At 41.8% G+C, this 25648-nt stretch overlaps 1 protein-coding gene across 2 annotated transcripts in view; it reads right to left on the reverse strand.

Moving 5' to 3' along the window:
* LOC126295495 (histone-lysine N-methyltransferase EHMT1-like) overlaps nucleotides 1-23130 on the reverse strand; it is a 57213-nt gene extending 34083 nt beyond the window's left edge. Inside the window, exon 1 of one of the 2 annotated variants that reach the window (XM_049988056.1) lies at nucleotides 23059-23130. The gene's annotated coding sequence lies outside the window, so the exon portion shown is untranslated. The remainder of the gene's footprint in view (nucleotides 1-23058) is intronic. The other variant, XM_049988057.1, reaches the window with a different exon arrangement.
* Between the last annotated feature and the right edge of the window lie 2518 nt (nucleotides 23131-25648).

Raw genomic sequence — 25648 nt, forward strand, 5'->3', positions numbered from 1 at the left:
AATCGCTTCCATATTTCATCACTTTACTGTAACAGCACTTGTAGCAACACTTCAACCTGAATACTAAAAAAAGGAGAAGCCTCTCACATGCAGAGCTACACACTACTCCACATAACAGTACCGTGTCCCGTGCTCGACTCGCTACAGACGCGGTTGCCCGCAAAGATTCTCCACGACTAAACCAGCGATATGACAATAGGCTTACAGACTCATGGAGGTAAAAGTAAGAGGAGTTGTCATGACGTCACAAACTTGAAGCCGAGCCAAGTGAAGATCCGCCATGTTAGCTACCCCAAAACATTCGCTTCTGGTGGTTTCATTCCGTGTAGTCGTGAAGTGTTTTGATAAAAAAAAAAATGCCGCCTTGCGTCGCTTACTGGTGTACTAATCGCTCTGATTGTAGTCCAAAGTTTAAACAAATCACTTTTCATTCATAAGTGGACTTAAGCGCTACTTTCTTATATATACTTCAAATTCTGATGCACTGTAAAGTTTTACAGTATGGTTTTCTTTCTGTAATTTGACTTTAGATTTCCTATCAATCCAACGCGAAGAGGTCTCTGGAGGTGAGCGATACACTTGGCTTTCATTGTTTGGTTATTCCCAAATAACTGATAAGTCCTGACAAGAGATATCCTGGAAACAGGGACTAATGATTTAAAATGCAATAATTTAATATAAAAGTAATGTAACTACATGAAGTTAATTAAATCTTCAGTAAAATATGTGGAACACCTGTTACACTGGTTAAATTATAAGTACTTAAAGGGTTACATATTTGTTAAAGCAAAGTTCCCCAAGTCCAGGCTATTTAGATCATTACATTAATCACTGTGTTGTCATGTTACCCTGTAAATTGCTGTTATTTGCCACACTGAAAGTCACTTTGTAGGAACAATTTAAAAACAAAGCAGATGTGTAAACAATGGGCCTGACAATCTTAAATTCAGTTCTTTTCTGTCATAAATTAACGAATCTTTCACTTTGTTGACATGACAGATGGCTTGTTTATATCATTCCTGCATTCATATATGGGACACCAAAGGAAATAAGTAGTTCGTTGCAAACTTGAACATTTAAAATTTGCATTGGACTTGAAAATGCAACGAATGCAAATCGGTGCCTCTAAACTATCAATAACTGCTTTTGGAGTTCTGGCTTTATCAATTATCGACACAAACACAATGAAAGTGAATAGAAATGGATTACAAAAGCACCCTTTTCATAGCATATACTTCTCGGTTATTCGAAGTGTATAAACAAAAAGGTATTACCGTACTGAGGCCAGAAGCGTCATTTTCGTGTCGTATTACTGCATCCAATACGCATTTAAGACCAGAAAAACGTTTGAAGTTGCGTCCCTTACGCTGAGTTGTTCACTTAAACAGTGTAACATCTACTATATGAAACAAATATCGCGTGCACACGAGAAAACTAACGAACAAGCAGCAATTTTAAACACTCGTCTGCTAATGTTTTGGGGGATGCAAGATGGCGGCAGGCCCCGCCCACTGGCTTCAAAACAACGTACAGCGCAAGTCTGTAGCGCCGTCTCCCCTTATTCTACTTCCACGTACAAACTGCAGCGCAAACGTGTGCCACGTTGCACCCGATGGGATGCAGTTTGTGTGTACAATGCAAGCTCGTGTTCGCGTCATTTCCTCTGTGCCACGCTGCAGAAGGTGCCACCCTGTCTCAACGTGCCTTCCGTATCAGCGATCACGACAACTTTGAATCGGAGTTCAATTTTTTAAAGAGGACATTGAAGGCAAATGGGTGTAATAGTTATTCAATCGACAGAGCTTTTTAGGCGGAATACTTATACCGCTGACCTTACGACTTATCTTAGAAGAAAGATTAAGGAAAGCCAAACCTACGTTTCTAGCATTTGTAGACTTACAGAAAGCTTTTGAAATGTTGACTGGAATACTCTCTTTCTAATTATAAAGGTGGCAGTGGTAAAATACATGGAAAGAAGGGCTATTTACAATTTGTACAGAAACCAGATGGCAGTTATAAGAGTCAAGGGACACGAAAGGGAAGCAGTGGTTGGGAAGGGAGTAAGACAGGGTTGTAGGCTGCCCCCGATGTTATTCAATCTGTACATTGAGCAAGCAATAAAGGAAACAAAAAAATAATTCGGAGTAGGTATTAAAATCCTTGGAGAAGAAATAAAAACTTTGAGGTTCGCCGATAACATTGTAATTCTGTCAGAGACAGCAAAGGACTTGGAAGAGCAAAAAAATGGTTCAAATGGCTCTGAGCACTATGGGACTCAACTGCTGTGGTCATTAGTCCCCTAGAACTTAGAACTACTTAAACCTAACTAACCTAAGGACATCACACGCATCCAGGCCAGAGGCAGGATTCGAACCTGCGACCGTAGCAGTCGCACGGTTCCGGACTGCGCGCCTAGAACCGCGAGACCACCGCGGCCGGCTTGGAAGAGCAGTTGAATGGAATGGATAGCGTCTTGAAAGGAGGATATAAGATGAACATCAACAAAAGCAAAACGAGGATAATGGAATGTAGTCGAATTAAGTCGGGTGGTGCCGAGGGAATGAGATTACGAAATGAGACACTTAAAGTAGTAAAGGAGTTTTGCTATTTGGGGAGCAAAATAACTGATGATGGTCGAAGTACAGAGCATATAAAATGTAGACTGGCAATGACAAGGAAAGCGTTTCTGAAGAGAAGTTTGTTAACATCGTGTATGATTTAAATGCCAGGAAGTCGTTTATGAAAGTATTTGTATGGAGCGTAGCGATGTATGGAAGTCAAACATGGACGATAAATAGTTTGGAAAAGAAGGAAATAGAAGGTTGCGAAAGGTGGTGCTACAGAAGAATGCTGAAGACTAGATGGGTAGATGACATAACTAATGAGGAGGTATTGAATAGAATTGGGGAGAAGAGGCGTTTGTGACAACTTCAGTAGAAGAAGGGATCGGTTCGTAGGACATGTTGTGAGGCATCAAAGAATCACCTATTTCGTATTGGAGGGCAGCGTCGACTGTAAAAATCTTAGAGGGAGACCAAGAGATGAATACACTAAAGCAGATTCAGAAGGATGTAGGTTGCAGTAGGTACTGGGAGATGAAGCTTGCACAGGATAGGGTAGCACGGAGAGCTGCATCAAACCAGTCTCAGGACTGAAGACCACAACAACAACAACAACAACAACAAGAATGACGAGGAACCGCCTTCTCACTCCGTCACGTTACGTTTCGCTTCTGTGGTCACCGACCGCACAAGCAGAATTTTAAAGAAAAATGGTATTCGGGCATCTTTCTTTAGTCAAAACAAAAGACTTTTTACGAAGGAAAACGGATGCACCTGATTACCTCCACAGTGCAGGCGTCTATCGAGTGTCATGTGGCTGCGGCAAAGTGTATACAGGCGAAACGGGAAGAACTGTAAAAGAACGCATTAAGGAACACGGACGGCACATGCGGCTAAAACAGAGTGCAAAATCGGCAGTAGCGGAACATCACGAGATCTGTGGCTCTCACATGGATTTTAATAACGTACGTGCACTGGCTAAAGAGACAAACTTTTATAGAAGAATTGTCCGAGAAGCGGTTGAAATTTCTAAGAATGCATCTGATTTCAATAGAGAGGAGGGCTATAGGCTTCCGGCATCGTGGCTCTCCGCTATCGAGGAATACGCGGCCGCGGTGTGTGAGCGAGTCCCCTCGGCGGACAATAATATTTTGGGTAAACATTCCCTCCTCCTCCCCCCCCCCCCCCTCTTGCTCTGTCCGTTTCCAATCTAGCCACTGACGACGACAAACCAATAGCGGTAGCAGGCATTTCAACCAATAACCCTTCTCCAGCACAGTGTGGAATAGTGCCTTTCTATACAATGACGATGGACCGCCAATGGTATCCAGGGAAGACGAGCTACCGACTCCCCTTCTTTTGCATCAGACCAGGAATATTGGTCTATGACTGTGGCCCGCCAATAGCAGCCACATGAATTTTAACCAATACTATCACTTCTCCAGCACGAACGCCAGGAAACTCCCCCTTTTATAAGTGGACGCGACACTCGTCTCTGACCCCCCCCCCCCCTTTCGTTTTCCCTCTCCTCCCTCCCTGTTTTCCCCCTCATCTGTCCAGGTCCACCCCTCCATCCGCCCTCGGCTATGGTGTGTGTCCTCTTCGTGCCGACATTTTAGTGCAGTGTTTACAGAGAGTGTTCAGTGTTGTGGGTCTATCCCGAAGTGTTGCGAACGGCCATCATTCTGTCGCTGGCTGTGAATTTATCTCTCTTGCGAACAGAAACCAGACTGTCGCCATGTTTTTTAATTGTCTGTCTACTATGTTACCTGTTTGCGTCCTGTGTATTTTATTCGCTTTGACAACCCTATGCTTTATGTATCAACTTTCCCCAATTTTCCGCCGTTTTACAATTCAAGTCCCTGTTTTATCGCCTGTTTTTATTGTTTCTTAACTTCTTCTTACGTTTTAAACACTCTGTAGGCTGCAGAGCAGCGTAATAAGCTGCTGCCAGCCCGCCCCCTTCGGAGGGAATCTAAATACAATAAAGGGAAAAAAATCGTCTGACAGTGTTCCAGCAGTAGTGGACACAAGAAGATCTTCAAGAAGATCCCAGAGGAGGGGTCGAAAAGTCGGCCACTTTAGTAGAAATATGACGCGAACTAATAGCCCAGAGGATTTTAACTTCAGAACTAGAAATCACTGTGCTACTGCGGAATGCGGAAATGCTTCACGTAACACTGGCAATGTAGTGCCACCCCCCAGTAGATGCGATCCTGTTAATGTGAATAACGCAAAGTCATGTAAACGTCATTTCCCCTCCGGACATTGCGAAAGGGGCTTAGAAAATGAACTCATGGGTTTACCTATGAAATGAAAACTGAAGGGTGGCGTCGTTCCGACTCAAAAAATTCCAAACGCAGCGATGCTTTGGAAGTTGTCGCAAGCAGCAGCAAAGAAAACGTACAGTTAACTGGCAGATATTCATTTCCTTTAGAAAGACGTTTCTATGTACTATCCGTTTTGGAATCATTCGCGCAATTTTTTTTACAGCGATTACAAACATTTCATTTCTACGGGAACAGTAAAATTAGTAATTATTATAATGAAGCTGTCCTAACGTAGGTGAGCATGAGATCGCCAATGACCTTGTGGATGACATCGGAAGTTCACTGAGACTTTTTGCGGATGATGCTGTGGTATATCGAGAAGTTGTAATAATGGAAAATTGTACTGAAATGCAGGAGGATCTGCAGCGAATTGACGCATGGTGCAGGGAATGGCAATTGAATCCCAATGTAGACAAGTGTAATGTGCTGCGAATACATAGAAAGAAAGATCCCTTGTCATTTAGCTACAATCGACGAGCACAGAGGCTATTATTTAACAGAGTACACAGACGTACCCCTTCTGCAGTGAAACCAGACACAGACTGGATTGCATTTTGTCTCCGTGTTGGACAGCAGGCCGAATCCCAGCTTTTCTTAGTAATAAAAAGAGGGTGGAGTGGAGACAGAGTTACTGCTAAGGTTCTCATATTAAAAACCATTTCTCATCCGAAACTTACCCCTTTTCCCTGCCCTTTCCAGAAACGGGCCAAACAATTCCGAAAGAAGTGCTGGATCTTATGAAAGCTAAGATACACCTACATCTACGTGATTACTCTGCAATTCACAATAAAGCGCCTGGCAGGGGGTTCAGTGAACCACCTTCAAGCTGTCTCTCTACCGTTCCACTGTCGAACGGCGCGCGGTAAAAACGAGCGCACAAATTTTTCTGTGTGAGCCGTGATCTCTCATTTTATCGTGATGATCATTTCTCTTATTTTTTATGCATTTATTGTTCCGTGGGACCAAATTAAGGAGACGTCTCCATGGTCATGGAAAGAGTCAATACATGAAATTATAACACAATAGTAGAAACAGATAAAATGAAATACGAGAAACGTACTCCGGCGACAATTCGTAAGTTTAAATAAAGAAAATCAACAATGTAACACTGGAGTTTGCTTAATTTTTCAGCCCTTCCAGGAGCTCCTCGACAGAATAGGAGGAGTCAGCCGTGACGAAACTGTTCAGTTTAGACTTAAAAGCGTTTGGGCTAGTGCTAAGATTTTTGAGTTCTTGTGGTGGCTTATTGAAAATGGATGCAGCAGAATAGTGCACTCCTTTCTGCACAAGAGTCAAGGAAGTGCATTCCACATGCAGATTTGATTTCTGCCTAGTATTAACTGAGTGACAGCTGCTAACTCTTGGCAATAGGCTAATATTGCTAACAACAAACGACATATACTGTGAGGGCAATGTCGGAATTCCCAGACTATTGACTAGGGCTGGACAAGAGGTTTTCTAACTTACTCCACACACAGCTCGAACAGCCCGTTTTTGAGCCAAAAATACCCTTTTTGAATCAGAAGAATTTGCCCAAAAATAATACCATACGACATAAGCGTATGTAGGTACGTGCCAAGAGAATGTTTTCGCCATCAGAGGAGGGAACTGGTGACCGAAATTTCACGAGAAGATCCCGTCGCAATGAAAAACGCCTCTGTTTCACTGATTGCCACTCCAATTCACGTATCATGTCTGTGGCCACTATCTCCCCTACTTCGCGATAATGCAAAACGAGCTGCCCTTCTTTGTACTTTTCCGATGTCATCCGTCAGTCCCACCTGATGCGGATCCCACACCGCACAGCAGTACTCCAGAACAGGGCGGGCAAGCGTGGTGTAAGCAGTCTCTCTGGTAGACCTGTCGCACCTTCCAAGTGTTCTTCCAGTGAATCGCAGTCTTTGGTTTGCTCCACCCACAACATTATCTGTGTCATCGTTCCAATTTAGGTTATTTCTAATTGTATTCCGTAAGTGTTTAGTTGAATTTACATCCTTCAGATATGTGTGACTTATCGCGTAATCGAAATTTAGTTGATTCCTTTCAGTACCCATGTGAATAACTTCACTCTTCTTTATTTAGGGTCAATTGCCACTTTTCGCACCATAAGATAGAAACAATCAAACCACTAGAGAAAACAGGAGTCCTATGTTTTCACAAGATGAATATAAATGATCATTTGTGCTATGAATCAACGAATGTTGTAATTTTACGGCCAAACAAAAACGTTATGTTGGTCGTAGTTCGTCGTTTGTCGTCGTAATGGGAAATGCTTGCATATTTTTTGACCTCCATCGTACCGTGACTAGTGAATTACTACTGAACAGAAAGAAAACAAAAACAGATGGAAGCAGCTGGATCCCAAACCGCGGCAATAGTCTGTCGTGTGGGGGGCAAGGTGGTCTGCAGGGAGTTGCCGTTTCCGCGACGAAGAGCTGCTTTCCAAGCGCTATGGATCGAGCCAGAGGGGCGTGGGTTGGGTTGCCCGCCAAGTCCCACACTTAACACTGCTGTGGAGTTCAGTCAACTCTCTCTTTGGAGTTAAGGGTGAATGACGACACGGGAGCTTTGTACGTCTCGACTTCCAGGCTGAACCAAAACTGCTTGAAGCACTTTTTTCCTGAAATTCGCGATCCGGGCGCATTTGTCAACAACGCAACATCTTTCGAAGTGGAAAACAGAACGCGTCTTGCAACACTCACTTGTAATATATAAGACACCCCCTCGTAGACAAAAACTGGTGAGTGGGTTTCCGTCATACGTTCCCCCAACAGAATAAATTGAACAGGACTCGATAAAGTTCATCGCACGTGAGTTGCGAATCGATATAACTGGAAAAGTGACCGCTCTAATTTCAGCGGAGAAGGACTGGGTCCGTTGCTACTTCCCAGTGATGAACCAGCAGCCCGTGACGGCTGCGAACACAGAGGCACGCTGCAGCATCTCGCGCGACATGCAGCACTTACACGCAAGAGCGCTGGCACTTCTTGCGTCTTGGATTACATCGGCGCTAATGACCCGATCTCCGTAATCTTCGCAAGTGGGCTCACTTCTCGTTCAGTTGAATGACTCAATAAAATAACGGACTACGAAGTGAAATTTTGCAGTTTTCATGGGCGACATGTAGCTAAGTATGACGGAGTGATGAAACATTTAATTTCTATGATATTCTCAAAGTTTCCCGAGACAGGACAAGGACGTTCATTAGAACAAGGCAACTGAACACAAACGCTAAAACAGAAGACACGTAAAAAGCTTGCCGCGAAGAAAAATCTTCAGTGGGTTGTGTCACCTTCCTGGGCAACAGTGAGTATTTACGAACGCAGTAACATGTTGTAGCTCTTAATCTATTTTAAGGTGGCTATTGCTATTATTATTTCTTTCTTTTCTCAGACGTTATGTCTGGTCAAAAGAGGAAAGTGACGCGGACCTTGATCAAGCGTGACTTCCTTTTAACTGTACGGTATATGTTACACTGCATTTAGGAACTTTCGGGTAATCTAACATTTATCAATAATTACGGATTTATGTACTTGTATATTTAAGCTTGGATGTAGCTGCATTGCGTTGATGTACTGGTAGATATTGTATGACTCCTGTAGTTGATAGTATAATTGGTATAATGTCAACTTTATTCTGATGCCACATATCCTTGACTTCCTCAGCCAGTTGGATGTATTTTTCAATTTTTTCTCCTGTTTTCTTCTGTATATTTGCTGTATTGGGTATGGATATTTCGATTAGTTGTGTTAATTTCTTCTTTTTATTGGTGAGTATGATGTCAGGTTTGTTATGTGGTGTTTTATCTGTTATAATGGTTCTGTTCCAGTATAATTTGTATTCATCACTCTCCAGTACATTCTGTGGTGCATACTTGTATGTGGGAACGTGTTGTTTTATAAGTTTATGTTGTAAGGCAAGTTGCTGATATATTATTTTGCTACATTGTCATGTCTTCTGGGGTATTCTGTATTTGCTAGTATTGTACATCCGCTTGTGATGTGATCTACTGTTTCTATTTGTTGTTTGCAAAGTCTGCATTTATCTGTTGTGGTATTGGGATCTTTAATAATATGCTTGCTGTAATATCTGGTGTTTATTGTTTTATCCTGTATTGCAATCACGAATCCTTCCGTCTCACTGTATATATTGCCCTGTCTTAGGCACGTGTCGGATGCATCTCGATCGATGTGTGGCTGTGTTAGATGATACGGGTGCTTGCCGTGTAGTGTTTTCTTTTTCCAATTTACTTTCTTCGTATGTGTTGATGTGATGTGATCTAAAGGGTTGTAGAAGTGGTTATTAAATTGCAATGGTGTAGCCCATGTATTTATATGAGTGATTGCTTTGTGTATCTTGCCAGTTTCTGCTCGTTCTATAAAGAATTTTCTTAAATTGTCTGCCTGTCCATAATGTAGGTTTTTATGTCGATAAATCCCCTTCCTCCTTCCTTTCTGCTTAATGTGAATCTTTCTGTTGCTGAATGTATGTGATGTATTCTATATTTGTGGCATTGTGATCGTGTAAGTGTATTCAGTGCTTCTAGGTCTGTGTTACTCCATTTCACAACTCCAAATGAGTAGGTCAATATTGGTATAGCATAAGTATTTATAGCTTTTGTTTTGTTTCTTGCTGCCAATTCTGTTTTCAGTATTTTTGTTAGTCTTTGTCTATATTTTTCTTTTAGTTCTTCTCTAATATTTGTATTATCTATTCCTATTTTTTGTCTGTATCCCAGATATTTATAGGCATCTGTTTTTTCCATCGCTTCTATGCAGTCGCTGTGGTTATCCAATATGTAATCTTCTTGTTTAGTGTGTTTTCCCTTGACTGTGCTATTTTTCTTACCTTTGTCTGTTCCAAAAGCCATATTTATATCGTTGCTGAATACTTCTGTTATCTTTAGTAATTGGTAGAGTTTATGATTTGTTGCTGCCAGTAGTTTTAGATCATCCATGTATAGCAAATGTGTGATTTTGTGTGGGTATGTTCCAGTAATATTGTATCCATAATTTGTATTATTTAGCATGTTGTATGGTGGGTTCAGAGCAAGACAGAACCAAAACGGACTTGATGAGTCTCCTTGGTACATTCCACGCTTAATCTGTATTGGCTGTGATGTGATATTATTTGAATTTGTTAGGATATTAAGTGTGGTTTTCCAATTTTTCATTATTATGTTTAGGAACTATATCAGTTTAGGATCTACTTTGTATATTTCCAATATTTGTAGTAACCATGAGTGGGGTACACTATCAAAAGCTTTTCGGTAATGAATGTATGCATAGTGTAGCGACTTTTGTTTAGTTTTAGCTTGACATGTCACCTCTGCATCTGTTATCAGTTGCTCTTTACATCCTTGTGCTCCTTTGCAGCAGTCTTTTTGTTCTTCATTTATAATTTTGTTCTGTGTTGTATGTGTCATTAATTTCTGTGTAGTAACTGAAGTTAATATTTTGTATATTGTTGGTAGGCATGTTATGGGGCGATATTTAGCTGGGTTTGCTGTGTCTGCTTGATCTTTATGTTTCAGACAGGTTATTCCATGTGTAAGTGTATCAGGGAATGTGTAGGGGTCTGCAATGTAACTTAAATAATTTAGTTAGATGTGAATGTGTTGAGGTGAACTTCTTTAGCCAGAAATTTGCTATCATGGGCTTTCCAATTGTGAGTAGAATTAATTGCTTGGGTGACTTCATGTTGCAAAATGATCACTTCAGGCATTTGTGGTATCATCTTGTATGTGTGTTTCTGTTTCTGCTTGTGTCATCTTGTATGTGTGTTTCTGCTTTTATTATTATTATTATTATTATTATTACCAAAGCCCCCAGAGTGGAAGAACCTAAGTAAAGATGGTTCATTTTCCTTTCTTGTTCTGGTTCTTTTTATTTGCCCACCACATTTTCACTGTTTGCGAGAATTTTGCTCTTCTTTATTCGCTCCATTTTGTTCCGTTTCTTCAGGCTTTTGTCTGTGGTTTAACTTTGCCTATTTATACTTTTATTCTATTATTGTTATAATACAAAAGTTTGTATTTTTAATATTTTTACATTTGATCGATGCATAACAATATGCGTCAGGACTCAACGACGCTCACCCCGTAAGGCTGGTGTTGAACTCTCGCGGTGGAACAGTATTGCCGATGACGTCACGCGCGTCAGCCAATAGCAGCGCGACACCCCGGAGTGGCCCACCCCCGCGCCTTTAGTATTTCAAAATTGTCCGCCCCTGGTAGCGGAGTCAGCGCGACGGTATGTCATACCTAAGAGCCCGGGTTCGATTCCCAGCTGGGTCGGAGATTTTCTCCGCTCGTGGACTGGGTGTTGTCATCGTCGTTTCATCCCCATCGACGCGCAAGTCGGCAAAGTGACGTCAACTCTGAAGACTTGCACCAGGCGAACGGTCCACCCGACGGGAGGCCCTAGCCACACGGCACTGCCATTTCAAAATTCAAAGGCGGAGGAAGTCCGCCTCGGGACTTTGTACATAACACGTTAATGGTTATGGAAGATGAGTCCACCGAAGGCTAAAGCTCCGGTCATGGGAGATCCAATGGGAAACAAACAGAAGTGGTTGAAATGGAAGTAGTTTTGTTCTGTAATTAGTCTAAGAATGCACGAGATTTCATTTATTTGTATGTCTGGGAATTACTTGCATTTTAGCTGTTGTTCTGTAATGTTTATAGTTTCTTCCGTAGGTGTGTGTGTGTGTGTGTGTGTGTGTACACATGGATTCAGTCAGAAGATAACAGTTTTGCCGTTTTCTTTATTATGTCTATTGTGGTTTTGAGCGATGGGGTCCCTCCATCAGTGGAACCTTAGCCAACACTTTCTTGGACCATATAGAAAACACAGTATTCGACAACATTGTAAAACAAGAGGGGCACAAAATAATGTACTGGTACCAATGTGTGGATTACATCATTTGTCTTTCACACGAAACGAAATTAGGATAGAAGAGCTAACAGTAACATCAACAGTGCACCCACAAATCCACTCGACGGTGGAAGTAGAAAAGAAAAACAGGAAACAATTTCTTGAATCACAAGAAACAACCACCACCATTAATTCTCCATCTGAAGAAAAGCCACGTCCACAGCCACTGTTATCCATATCCCACAGAGCATAAATATGCCAGCTTCAAACATGCTCCACAGGATAAACAGAGCACCTCTTGAACCACAAAACTAATCACAGGAACTAAATATAAGCAAACAAATAGCTGTTGCAGACAACTAAAAAAAAGACATCATACAAAATGTCAACAACAAGGTAAAAATGAAACACAAAAATAGTGGCCGCGCAGCCAAGAATACCACTGAAGGATCTGAAAACCCAGAGGCATAACACACAGACAGCACAACAGACCACATCACATCAGGAAAAGAGACAGGTGGTACGCATTAACATACAATAATATCACGTGGAATTGGAAACATGTCGAAAAAGCTCGGAATCTCAATAGCATCCAGAACAAACAACACAGTTCAAAAAAGGCTAAGATCAGACAAGAGAACGCAGAAAAAATTCAGCAATGCCGGAATACGCCGGCTCACGCTAAACTCCTGTCAGGCCCAGCACACAGGGCAAACGAGCAGGAATTTCCGAACGAGGTACACACGAGCACACGAGAGCTGAAAAGCGCGCGGCGGCGAACATTCAGCTTTCGCAGAACTCCGACTGAAGAAAAACCGTAACCCCACTAACATCGAAAGCGATCTACACAGCAACATTCTATACCGACAACTAACAACAGATGAAAATTACCGCGTTCAAAAGGCTGTAGTGGAAGGGAAGAACGTAATAAACGAAAACATAGCACTTTGCAACAAAAAACTGTTTAAGACTCAGAGAAGTGACCCAGGACACAGAACATAAGGCACGCACCCGCAAAAACAAAACGCGGACACACATGAGGAACAGACCTCGTCACGGCTCCCGCCACAGTTTTCACAGCCTTCTCGCAACACGCGCAGCAAGCGCGAACACCAAGATGGCGTAATGTTTTGGATCGTAAACGGCGAAAGATTTGCTTTTTCTGTGTATAAAATTTGCTGCAAGCCGTCCAACTAACGTGAGTACACGACAAACTAAGTGACAGCCCAGTACTGTATCCACAACCCTACCGCAGTCACAACTGCGTGGCGACGAGATACCTACGTTCACGTTTCAGTGTTTGTTCACTTCAGCAGCTCGCTCCGTCGCGGATGACGAGATGTACGCCGAGAAAAGCGGCAACAGAGAAAGCACAGAAGGTACGCTGCAAACAGCGACAACAGTTCTTAAGAGCTTGGTATGACGTACTGTAAGGCAGTATTAAAGTACCCACGGAAAACTATACTCAGAAAACCAACAGTACAAATGTAACAAAGCGTTACAACGTTTCTAACTGCGTTATTTTCTGCATGTTTTAGATTTCAAGAACCCACTGATGATGGCGATATTTGTTGGTGAAACTAGTCTGTGGAATACATAAGTAAATAAGAGTTTTGCATCGAGTCGGACTCACATTTCGCATAATGTCGTTTTACGGATCTCCTCGTATCTCAAAATAGACCAATCATGTGTCAGATCTTGCTGCAAAACGTCCACGGTCTGTTCCATTTCGCCGCCGGTATAACTTTAAAAAGCAAACTGGAAGAAGTTGTTCTTGATGAGGTAACACATACCCTGAGCAATACGATCGTTTCGTAAGAGCTGTAAACAAATGTTCTAGATCGTCCATCCCTCGTGGATGTAGAACTAAATGCGGGCAAGAACTCACCCCTGAGATAGCATCAGATCTTTATCACTATTACCCAGCATTTGAGCAAGACCCTTTTGGTGAAGAAAATGTCTCGTCGACTGCAGTTACTCGAATCAATATCAGCCGCCAAGTTGGATCAGTGGATCAAGCTTATGGAGGAAACTGTCTTCAGCAAGAACAATGAGAAAGCCTGGAAACTTCTCAGACGCCTTAATAATGACCCTGATAGCGCGACCCTTCGTGCAGACATAACAGCTAACGATATTGCCCATCAGCTATTATTAAATGGGAAATCGGATAAGCGAAACATCAAGCCAAAGTCTAATAACATGCATACTTTTGTTACCGATCTGTCTAGGCCTTTCTGCTCGATTAGTAGGATTAAAACAGGAAAGGCTGCTGGGCTGGATGATCTTAGGGAAGAGCAAATCTTTTTGGTTCTGCAACACTAAAATAGATTCTAGATCTTTTTAACAACTGCTTACGTTCTGGTAGGACCCCCAAAGTCTTGCGGAAAGCTGATGTCAAGGCTGTCCTTAAACCCGGTAAAGAGAACGATGACCGTGAGAACTACCGTCCCATACCTCCTCTTTGCCCTTTGTATAAAATCTGGGGGAGAGTGAGTTTGAACCGCTTCACAGAAACAATTGACTCTGCGCTGACACCTCAACAGGCCGGCTTTAGACCGGCTAAGAGCTGCACATCACAGACCAGTACATCGAAGACGGTTCTGAATCACGTACGGTAGCTGGTGGCCTTCGTTGACCTGTCTGCTGCGTACGACACTGTGGACCATAAATTACTCCTGGAAAAGTTTCATTGGATCGCTAATGACTATTTAACCACCTTAATAACCAACTTCCTGAGCAACTTGAGATTTTTCGTGGAATTTCAAGGACGGGGTAGCAGATGGAATGGGCTACCGCAGGGCCCTATACTCTTTAGCACGTATACGGCGGATGATCAACCACTCCTGTTGTACACCAGGAGTTTTCTGTACGCGGATGGTGTCGCAGTGACCACCCAGGGAAAGGATTACCATGAAGTCGAAAATAAGCACTGGAAGAGCTAGGACGGTTCCACAAAAATAACAACTTAACGGCCTGACCCTACGAAAACGCAAGTCTGTGCTTTCCACCTAACAGACAGCCAACCAACAACTAAATAAGGGGTGTTCAAAACGCCTCTCCGCAGTGCCGTGTGACTGTTCGCCTCCCTGGGTTTCTTCCCTTCAAGCGGGCTCTCCCGGCATTCCACTGCTACGTCCACCTCGGCCAGCGCCGTCCGTGTGCGTCGCCACGTGTCCACGTGGACGTTCAAGTTTACTTCCTTTGTTCGTTTGTTTCGTTTTTGCCACTGTGAAAATGCTAACCGTCAAAGAACGTGTGTTTTTAGTCGAACAAGTGTTCAAAGCTGGCGGTAAATACACAGTTTCAGTTCGTCAAACATTTAATTCAGTTTTCCCGGAGACAACACTCGCACAGCGCGATACTGTGTGAGATTTGATTAACAGATTTCGAAGTACGGGTTCAGTGACAGATGCACCGAGAAGTGGTCGTCCTAACGTTTTGTCCGAGGACAAAATCCTCGGTATTTGCGACAAAATGTCCACGAGTGCGAACTAGTCAGTAAGAAAACTCGTCCAGGAATTAGATGTTAGTGTCGGGGCGAGCCACACAGCTCTAAGGAAAAAATTCCACACAAAGTGACAGTCGTGCAAGAACTGAAAAATACTGATCATAGCAAGAGGCTGCATTATTGGCAATGGTTCAAAAATTTCGTTCAACAAAATAAAAGGGATATTCGTAATTAAACGTTTTTCACTGATGAGGTGCGGTTTCATTTATCCACGTACATGAACTCGCAAAGTTCTCGTGTGTGGAGTACTGCAAATCCATTGTGTATTCACGCGGAACCACTTCATTCTGTGAAAATAGGAGTTTGGATTGAAATTTCTAAACGTCAGATTGTGGTTCCGATATTTTTCAACGAAACAAAAGCACAACGATACTGCAGTGGTATTCTGTACCTATTCATAGGAGAACTTGTGCCACGTGAAATACTGAACGGTTATTTTGGACAAGATGGTGCAACCGCGCATACAGCTCGCGTTTCTGTGTCACTGCTCGCTGACGTTTCTGGTGATCGCGTAGTTTCACAGGGACTTCGGCCTCCACGATCGCCTGATCTAACACCACCTGACCTTTTCTTCTAGGGTGCAGAGAAAGCCAATGTCTATAAAAACCGTCCAAAATCCATCGATGAAGTGAAAACTGCAATATCCACTTCCACTAGTTCCATTACAGAAGGAATGTTACACCTTATGTTTGAAAACACGATTAGACGACTTGAATTGTGTATTCAACTACATGGGGGACACTCAACATTTAGGGTTAAAATTTGTAAGTAAAAATGAGTATTTAATAAATTAATAAATTATTTCACTGAGTTTCATTTCGGTATTTACGAATCTGCCTTCCATGAAACAATGTTTTTCGATAACGAGACACTTTTGGTACTTTCTCTAGGTTTGAGGTTATTTCTTAGTTTTTGTTGTTTATATCTTAAATTTATGGAGCGCCATTCTATGCTAAAGTGTAAACTGGCAGCATACCGTGTTTTATTATTTTAACTAACCACATGGCTTATTTATTCCTAGAGTAATATACGCTGTCAGTTGTACAGTTTCTTCGCCTCGCAGAGAATCTTGTTGATTTTTTACACATTTTGAAATAGAAATAATTTATTCTCCTTTATTCTGGTGTAAGCTACGCTAGGGCCTACTTTTATTTTTGCAAGAAATCTGTATTCTTTCTTACTAGCTTTATTGCAGTGTTGTGCAGATACAAACCTGATGGGAAATGCTACATAACAATAATGTAGAAAACGAACAATTAAATCTATCTTTAAGTCACCACATTAGTAAAATGTTGGGGTACTTTGAGCTGTACTGTCTAGTTTTGAAACGACTTACGCCAGGAACTGCTTCCTGATTTGCATTCCTTATCTGGGTACGATATGATGAAACAATTGCCACAGGTAAAACTCCGAGTCCTCTCCGGTAACTGCTCAAACAAACCTTACATCTGACAAGTGTGTCGCGGAAGAAAAATAAAAAAAAAAAACACTAGAGAAGTTCGACGCGATGCTGAGGTGACGGATCAACAGCGAAAATGTAGTACGCCACAAAATTTCCTCCTTCCTTCATTTGGGAGGGGGGGGGGGGGGGGGGGGGGGAGGAGAATCAGCTAACAAACACAGAGTTTCTAACTGTACTGTTTGCCTTACGTTTTAAACCGTTAACCTAAGTTTACTACTCTTAACGAACATACTATGACAGCATTTTTAAATTCGTCAATAATCACGCGAAATATTGAAAACATTTTTGTTGACCCTGGAAACGGCGAGCAACTGGTAACGGCTTCCAGGACAGCGCTTTACTAATACACAAGAGGTCGGCTGACGTTTCGATGCAGAGGCACGAGCAGAAAAGCGCCGCGTTCATTTTAAATATCTGAGTCACGGCAATTTTGCACAACGCGACAACGGCACATCGGTACACTTCGGAACAGATTAAGGCGCCATTTGGTGTTCATTCTCCGTTGCCCTGGCTGACGCCTCAACGATTCAGTGGCGGTAAGGCCGCGTCTTACGTAAGCGACCGACAGCTTCAGGCGACAAACCACAACCGCAATTATGGTTACGCAAGTGTCCTACGTGAACGACTTGTGTCCCGCTGCAACTGGCGACGTTTGAATTCAGACGTGTTCGAATATCTCAGAGCGGCAGCCACGCGTCTTCTCGGCAAAGCAGTGGACCGGTTGCGCCGGCGGCTGTGAAATACTTATCCGATTTTAAGGAAGCATTTGTGAAATAATTTGATTCTTTCGCATTTTGTAACTTGACATCTTTGCCAGACAAAGCTCTGAATTTATTTTCGTTATTCGTCAATAGTTATACTGCGCTGCAAGAAAATGAGTAGATGGCTGCACGAAATTTTTAAGAATTTGCAGAGGTAAATCACATTGTGTAAACTATCCGTATATGACCCATGACGTCACAAATAAGGCGGAAACGACCATAAACCACGATTCCAATCTGGCGCATATAAAGTCGGTACGTACACATTGTTGTTGTTGTCTTCAGTCCTGAGACTGGTTTGATGCAGCTCTCCATGCTACTCTATCCTGTGCAAGCTGCTTCATCTCCCAGTACCTACTGCAACCTACATCCTTCTGAATCTGCTTTAGTGTATTCATCTCTTGGTCTCCCTCTACGATTTTTACCCTCCACGCTGCCCTCCAATGCTAAATTTGTGATCCCTTGATGCCTCAAAACATGTCCTACCAACCGATCCCTTCTTCTAGTCAAGTTGTGCCACAAACTTCTCTTCTCCCCAATCCTATTCAATACCTCCTCATTAGTTACGTGATCTACCCATCTAATCTTCAGCATTCTTCTGTAGCACCACATTTCGAAAGCTTCTATTCTCTTCTTGTCCAAACTAGTTATCGTCCATGTTTCACTTCCATACATGGCTACACTCCAAACAAATACTTTCAGAAACGACTTCCTGATACATGAATCTATATTCGATGTTAACAAATTTCTCTTCTTCAGAAACGCTTTCCTTGCCATTGCCAGTCTACATTTTATATCCTCTCTACTTCGACCATCATCAGTTATTTTACTTCCTATATAGCAAAACTCCTTTACTACCTTAAGTGTCTCATTTCCTAATCTAATTCCCCCAGCATCACCCGATTTAATTTGACTACTTTCCATTATCCTCGTTTTGCTTTTGTTGATGTTCATCTTATATCCTCTTTTCAAGACACTGTCCATTCCGTTCAACTGCTCTTCCAAGTCCTTTGCCGTCTCTGACAGAATTACAATGTCATCGGCGAACCTCAAAGTTTTTATTTCTTCTCCATGAATTTTAATACCTACTCCAAATTTTTCTTTTGTTTCCTTTACTGCTTGCTCAATATACAGATTGAATAACATCGGGGAGAGGCTACAACCCTGTCTCACTCCTTTCCCAACCATTGCTTCCCTTTCATGCCCCTCGACTATTATGACTGCCATCTGATTTCTGTACAAATTGTAAATAACCTTTCGCTCCCTGTATTTTACCCCTGCCACCTTCAGAATTTGAAAGAGAGTATTCCAGTCAACATTGTCAAAAGCTTTCTCTAAGTCTACAAATGCTAGAAACGTAGGTTTGCCTTTTCTTAATCTTTCTTCTAAGATAAGTCGTAAGGTCAGTATTGCCTCACGTGTTCCAACATTCCTACGGAATCCAAACTGATCTTCCCCGAGGTCAGCTTCTACTAGTTTTTCCATTCGTCTGTAAAGAATGCGCGTTAGTATTTTGCAGCTGTGACTTATTAAGCTGATAGTTCGGTAATTTTCACATCTGTCAGCACCTGCTTTCTTTGGGATTGGAATTATTATATTCTTCTTGAAGTCTGAGGGTATTTCGCCTGTCTCATACATCTTGCTCACCAGATGGTAGAGTTTTGTCAGGACTGGCTCTCCCTAGGCCGTCAGTAGTTCTAATGGAATGTTGTCTACTCCGGGGGCCTTGTTTCGACTCAGGTCTTTCAGTGCTCTGTCAAACTCTTCACGCAGTATCTTACCTCCCATTTCGTCTTCTTCTACATCCTCTTCCATTTCCATAATATTGTCCTCAAGTACATCGCCCTTGTATAAACCTTGTATATACTCCTTCCACCTTTCTGCCTTCCCTTCTTTGCTTAGAACTGGATTGCCATCTGAGCTCTTGATATTCATACACGTGGTTCTCTTCTCTCCAAAGGTCTCTTTAATTTTCCTGTAGGCAGTATCTATCTTTCCCCTAGTGAGATAAGCTTCTACATCCTTACATTTGTCCTCTAGCCATCCCTGCTTAGCCATTTTGCACTTCCTGTCGATCTCATTTTTGAGATGTTTGTATTCCTTTTTGCCTGCTTCATTTACTGCATTTTTATATTTTCTCCTTTCATCAATTAAATTCAATATTTCTTCTGTTACCCAAGGATTTCTAGCAGCCCTCGTGTTTTTACCTACTTTATCCTCTGCTGCCTTCACTACTTCATCCCTCAGAGCTACCCATTCTTCTTCTACTGTGTTTCTTTCCCCCATTCCTGTCAACTGTTCCCTTATGCTCTCCTTGAAACTCTGTACAACCCCTGGTTCTTTCAGCTTATCCAGATCCCATGTCCTTAAATTCCCACCTTTTTGCAGTTTCTTCAGTTTTAACCTACAGGTCATAACCAATAGATTGTGGTCAGAGTCTACATCTGCCCCTGGAAATGTCCTACAATTTAAAACCTGGTTCCTAAATCTCTGTCTTACCATTATATAATCTATCTGATACCTTTTAGTATCTCCAGGATTCTTCCATGTATACAACCTTCTTTTATGATTCTTGAACCAAGTGTTAGCTATGATTAAGTTATGCTCTGTGCAAAATTCTGCCAGACGGCTTCCTCTTCCATTTCTTAGCCCCAATCCATAATCACCTACTATGTTTCCTTCTCTCCCTTGTCCTACTGACGAATTCCAGTCACCCATGACTATTAAATTTTCGTCTCCCTTCACTACCTGAATAATTTCTTTTATCTCATCATACATTTCATCAATTTCTTCATCATCTGCAGAGCTAGTTGGCATATAAACTTGTACTACTGTCGTAGGCATGGGCTTTGTGTCTATCTTGGCCACACACATTATGAGGACAAAAATACACCGAAACACGCATACACACATTGCACAAAAAGCCTAATGACACTAACGGGACAAGCGCGAGAAAATGGGGTGTTTTTGGGTGTGGACAAACTAAATATAAACGAATTTAGACACCCACCCCATACAAAGCCACACTAAACGACGAAAAACGACCAAAAAACAGACATCGCAAAACTCCCCAAATACCACTAAACAATATTATCTGGAATCGGACACTTCCCTTGACCTATATAGCTCAACAGCAGCTCCCGATCCCATAAATTAGGATTGAACACTTCCCTTGGCCTCCCTTCTCCCGATACTAATATCAACATACACAGCCACACATTGGGACCGAACACTTCATTTGGCGTGTGCACTTCATTTTATCCGTCATATTCATTCCCGAACAAAAACACCGATTAATTTTACTAAAATTACCACACGATGTACAGCGAACAACACTAACCTTCACACAAAATCGTTAACTCACTGAAACGAATTCCACTACAAACACAGCCGATACTCTAACAATTATGAATAATGAACAAAAGAAAACTGAGCCCATTACACCACACAAACGAAAACCCTTAACATACCACGAGAGAGCACAACACACCACAACACGACGACATCTACAGACACGCTACACCCACAAACCAAACTCCGCTCCGTCATGACGTCACACACAGCACCCTTACGTCACGGGTCAAAGCCGACGCGTGGAATCGGACGCTTCTGTCCAGTCCTAAATGGTGTTTAAAGTTGAGACCGGACTGCTTTTCACTCTTGAGACATTGGTTGTTACATCCGAGGACGGGTGGCTCGCGGCACGTCCGAACCTTTCCTGCGCATCGGGAATCAAGTGGTCGTAAAAATCGTCGTACCTCATAAATGGTTCAAGACGATTTCTGGAAATGACAGCACGCAGAAAGGACTATTTTATTGTATGATTAATACTCGATACGTTTTTGTAAACATTTGAGCACAGCGAAAACAAGACTCACTATAAATTACACCACGAGGTTTTGTCCGTATTTTCATGAGCCGAACCAAGAAACGGGTTAACGGGGTATCAAAGTGACCAGCGTGAGGTCTACTTTTGCCTGAAAATATTTAACTGCTTGAAAGTAATTAGGGTAATAAACGAAAGCTTAATGAGTTGAGGATAAATTGAAATATTTCACGAAAAGCTGCTGCCAAGCTATGTATGTGAAGTGTCAAAAATTTCATGTGTTCAAGGCCGAGCAATTTTGCACACAAAAGGTAAATTGGTGCGGTATTTAAATGTCAAAAAGGCTTCCTTCGAATCAAGTACGTTAGGAAGGCAAACGAGGAATCAGTAAGATCATGCTTTCTGAATAAAACATTAAATTAAAAATGAAAAATCAGTAAAATATTCTGTGAAATGATTTGCGTAAAAGAAGTAGAGCAGAGAAACGCTCTATGCGCCTTTGAATGACTCTCGAAATAGTGAACAGAAAATGAGTTGCACCAAACTGTTCCCTAATACTTTTTATTTCATACTTTTAAACAAATCATTACACAAAACGTTTGATTTTCTTTTCAAATATTTTGTATGCTTTACTGTTACAGACTCTTTAGATTAATTGAAACGCTTGGCCTTAACACTGACTGCTGGTTAATTACGTTCGCATCATCAAATATCTGTAAAAATTCATGGTTCGCTGTAATTAGGAATTTAATGTTTTGGACGTACTGGGAAAAGTGGGTATACACTTAAAGATCTAGTTATTTGGCAAGACAAAAATATACTTAGCGATGCAGTTTCAACAGGATACATAAAACTTGGTACACAGAATTGTAACTGAGTTAGTTAAAATCTAAGAACAAGCTGGGATAGGACCCACAACCTCTTCAAAGCCATAATCACCATCTGTAACGCTACCTCTACACCACAGCTCACTGTCAATTACGGTCGTCAATCTGTGTATTTCTATCTGTACACGCAAACAAAGTTGACACTCGGCGCGGTGGCTGATGGGAGCGACTGCAAAGCCATTTCCCGTTTACGGCCGCGTTTAATATCTGTGTATTTACGGTAGTCAGTCATTCTTCCACATTTATTGGCTGTTAAAAGTTCTCGATCATGTAAAAAAAAGACACAGTGGAATGCTCCTCTGCTCATTCACGTGTATTCGAGGAATTTTTCTGGAGATTTTGGTAGTTGATATTTATGAAATTCTCCACGGAGATTCCTCCCTTTGTAAATTTCACGCACAGCAATCCTTTTCGCTTTATTTTCTCAAGTAAACCTATTTTTGTAGCCTTACTCCCCGATACAGTGTTCTGCAGTCTAGGGGCTCCGTTTAGAAACAGCTGGTTGGCTCTGAGCAGCCATCCTGCAGCGGGACACGGTGGCTCGCTCGCACGCACGACATCCGAGCTTTTTGCCAGATTCTGCTGCGTACCCAGACGTCGCTCACGTAGGACAAGGTCTGACTGGGCAACGAGTAGCGACGGATAAATTGTTAAACGGTCCGCACGGAAACCTCTGCACTGTTCTTCGTACAGATTCTAGTTTTTCTTACGATACCAGAACACGAGCGACATTACAGCAGACACGAGCAGTTACTTGACGTTGCTGCGTCAAGAGGCAAGCAGCATTGCTTACAAAACACAAAGCTCGCTTACATAAATGCTCTAGGAGACGCCAGCTAGCCGCCTACCTTCCTCCGGTATTCCTAGGGACAGGCGAGGCTTCGTCGCACTGCTAACCGCGTGGCTGCTACGTCACGACTGATCCGCTGGAACAGCTGAGGCGCGGGGCGCGGCGCGGCGCGGCGCTGACGTCACGGAGCGGCGTTGCCAGCGCCGCCCGCGGCCGGCGCCTGCACTACAGCTGCCAGGTGACGGGCTGAGTCTTTCCGCCGTATTTTCTCCGTCTCTCTGACGTTTCAGCAGTGTTTACCTTACGGCTGGTTAACGTACTCACAAAACATTTTACGATCTTCCTTCTCAGATATTTGATACTGCACGTATGAAGTGAACAAAACAATAATTATGTTTATACAGATATTTAGAATGCCCCTTTAATATAATAGCAAAATTGAAATGTAATATTATACGGCTATAGAAACGTAGGCTCAGAACTTGCATACTCGTTTGTAAATATTAAATGTAATGAGTTAAGACCTCGGTACCAATGTGTTGTTGTCATTGTTATGGTCTGCAGTCTAGAGACTCTTTTGATACAGTTCTCCATGACACCCTATCATGTGCAAGCTTCTTCATCTCTAACTACTGCAACCTACAGCCTTCTGAATCTGCTTAGTGTATTTATCCCCTGGTCTGTGATTCTTACCTTCCACACTTCCCTCCAATAGTAAATTGGTGATCCCTTGATGCCTCAGAATGTGTCCTACCAACCGATCCCTTCTTTTAGTCAAGTTGTTCCACAAATTCCTCTTCTCCCTGACTCTATTCCATACCTCCTCATTAGTTACGTAATGTAATCTTCAGCATTGTACTGTAGCACCACATTTCGAAAGCTTCTTCTCCTCTAAACTTTATCGTCCATGTTACATAATGGCTACACTCCAAACGAATACTTTCAGAAAGGGCTTCCTGACACTTAAATCTATATACGATGTTAACAAATTTCTCTTCTTCTTAAACGCTTTCCTTGCCATTCCCAGTCTACATTTTATATCCTCTCTACTTCGACCATCATCAGTTATTTTGCTCCCAAAATAGCAAAACTCCTTTACTACTTTAAGTGTCTCATTTCGTAATTTAATTCCCTCAGCATCACCTGATTTAATTGGACTATCCTCGTTTTCCTTCATCTTATATCCTCCTTTCAAGACACTGCCCATTCCATTCAACTGCTCTTCTGGGTCCTTTGCTGTCTCTGACAGAATTACAGTGTCATCGGCAAACCTCAAAGTTTTTACATATGTTTTTGGATAGGGTCTGCCTTAAGCAAAACACAGTTTTGTTTTATAACCCAAACATGTTTCACTGCAGTTGCAGCATCCTCAGTGGGATTTTATTTTCCATCTGTTACAGATAAAGAACGTTCTTTGTTGTTTTGTATACATGTAGCTATTAGTTAAAAAAATGTAATTACAGATATTTGAAAAAAACACATAAATTATGAAAATTCATACCTTTTTACCACATGGTGTGGTTTTTCTGACGTGTTGTGTATCTATAAACGTAATAGCTACATGTATACAAAACAACAAAGAACGTTCTTTATCTTTAACAGATGGAAAATAAAAGCCCACTGAGGATGCTGCAACTGCAGTGAAACATGTTTGGGTTATAAAACAAAACTGTGTTTTGCTACAGGCGGACCCTATCCAAAAACATATGTATTGTTAAAGCAAACACGGAAAAAAAGAGCTTCAATACAAAGATAATTACTCAAAGTTTTTATTTCATCTCCATGGATTTTAATTCCTACTCAGAATTTTTTTTTGTTTCCGTTGCTGCTTGGTCTGTATACATATTGAAAAACATCAGGGGTAGGCTACAACCCTGTCTCACTCCCTTCCCAACCACTGCTTCCCTTTGATGCCTATCAACTCATATAACTGCCATGTGGTTTCTGTACAATTTGCAAGTAGCCATTAGCTCTCTGTACTTGACCCCTATCACCTTCAGAATTTGAAAGAGAGTAATCCAGTCACCATTGTTAAAAGCTTTCTCTAAGTCTACAAATGGTAAAAAAAGTAGGTTTACCTTTCCTTAATCTATCTTCTAAGATAAGCCATAGGTTCAGCATTGCCTCATGTGTTGCTGGATTTCGACTGAATCCAATCTGATCTTCCCCGATGTCAGCTTCTACCAGTTTTTCCATTCATCTGTACAGAATTAGTGTCAGTATTTTGCAGCTGTGACTTATTAAACTGATAGTTCGGTAATTTTCACACTTGGCAATACCTGCTTTCTATGGGACTGGAATTAGGTGTAATTCTGTAACAGCCTTTGGATATTTATTAATTTCACCTGAATATGGTCACTTGTAAGAGAGGTCTTTATGTTTTTTTTATTCAAAAGGAGGTTTTTTTTAGCAAATGCAACATTTTTATTGTACAGGGATGGGGGAAAGTATCGTTTCATGTTACAGTGAAATGAATTTCTATTAATAGTCTCATCTGTCATTTAACCACTACTCATTTTACGGACTTGATGGTATATGTTGCTTTTTGAGTTGTGGTAAAAACTTTGCTCTTTGAGGGTTATGTTACTCGAGCAAGGTCCCTCACGCTGACCCTTTCCGCCATAAAAATATCTTAATTATCACCCGTT

Source organism: Schistocerca gregaria, chromosome 11, assembly GCF_023897955.1.
Source record: "Schistocerca gregaria isolate iqSchGreg1 chromosome 11, iqSchGreg1.2, whole genome shotgun sequence".
Classification (NCBI taxonomy): Eukaryota; Metazoa; Arthropoda; class Insecta; order Orthoptera; family Acrididae; genus Schistocerca; species Schistocerca gregaria.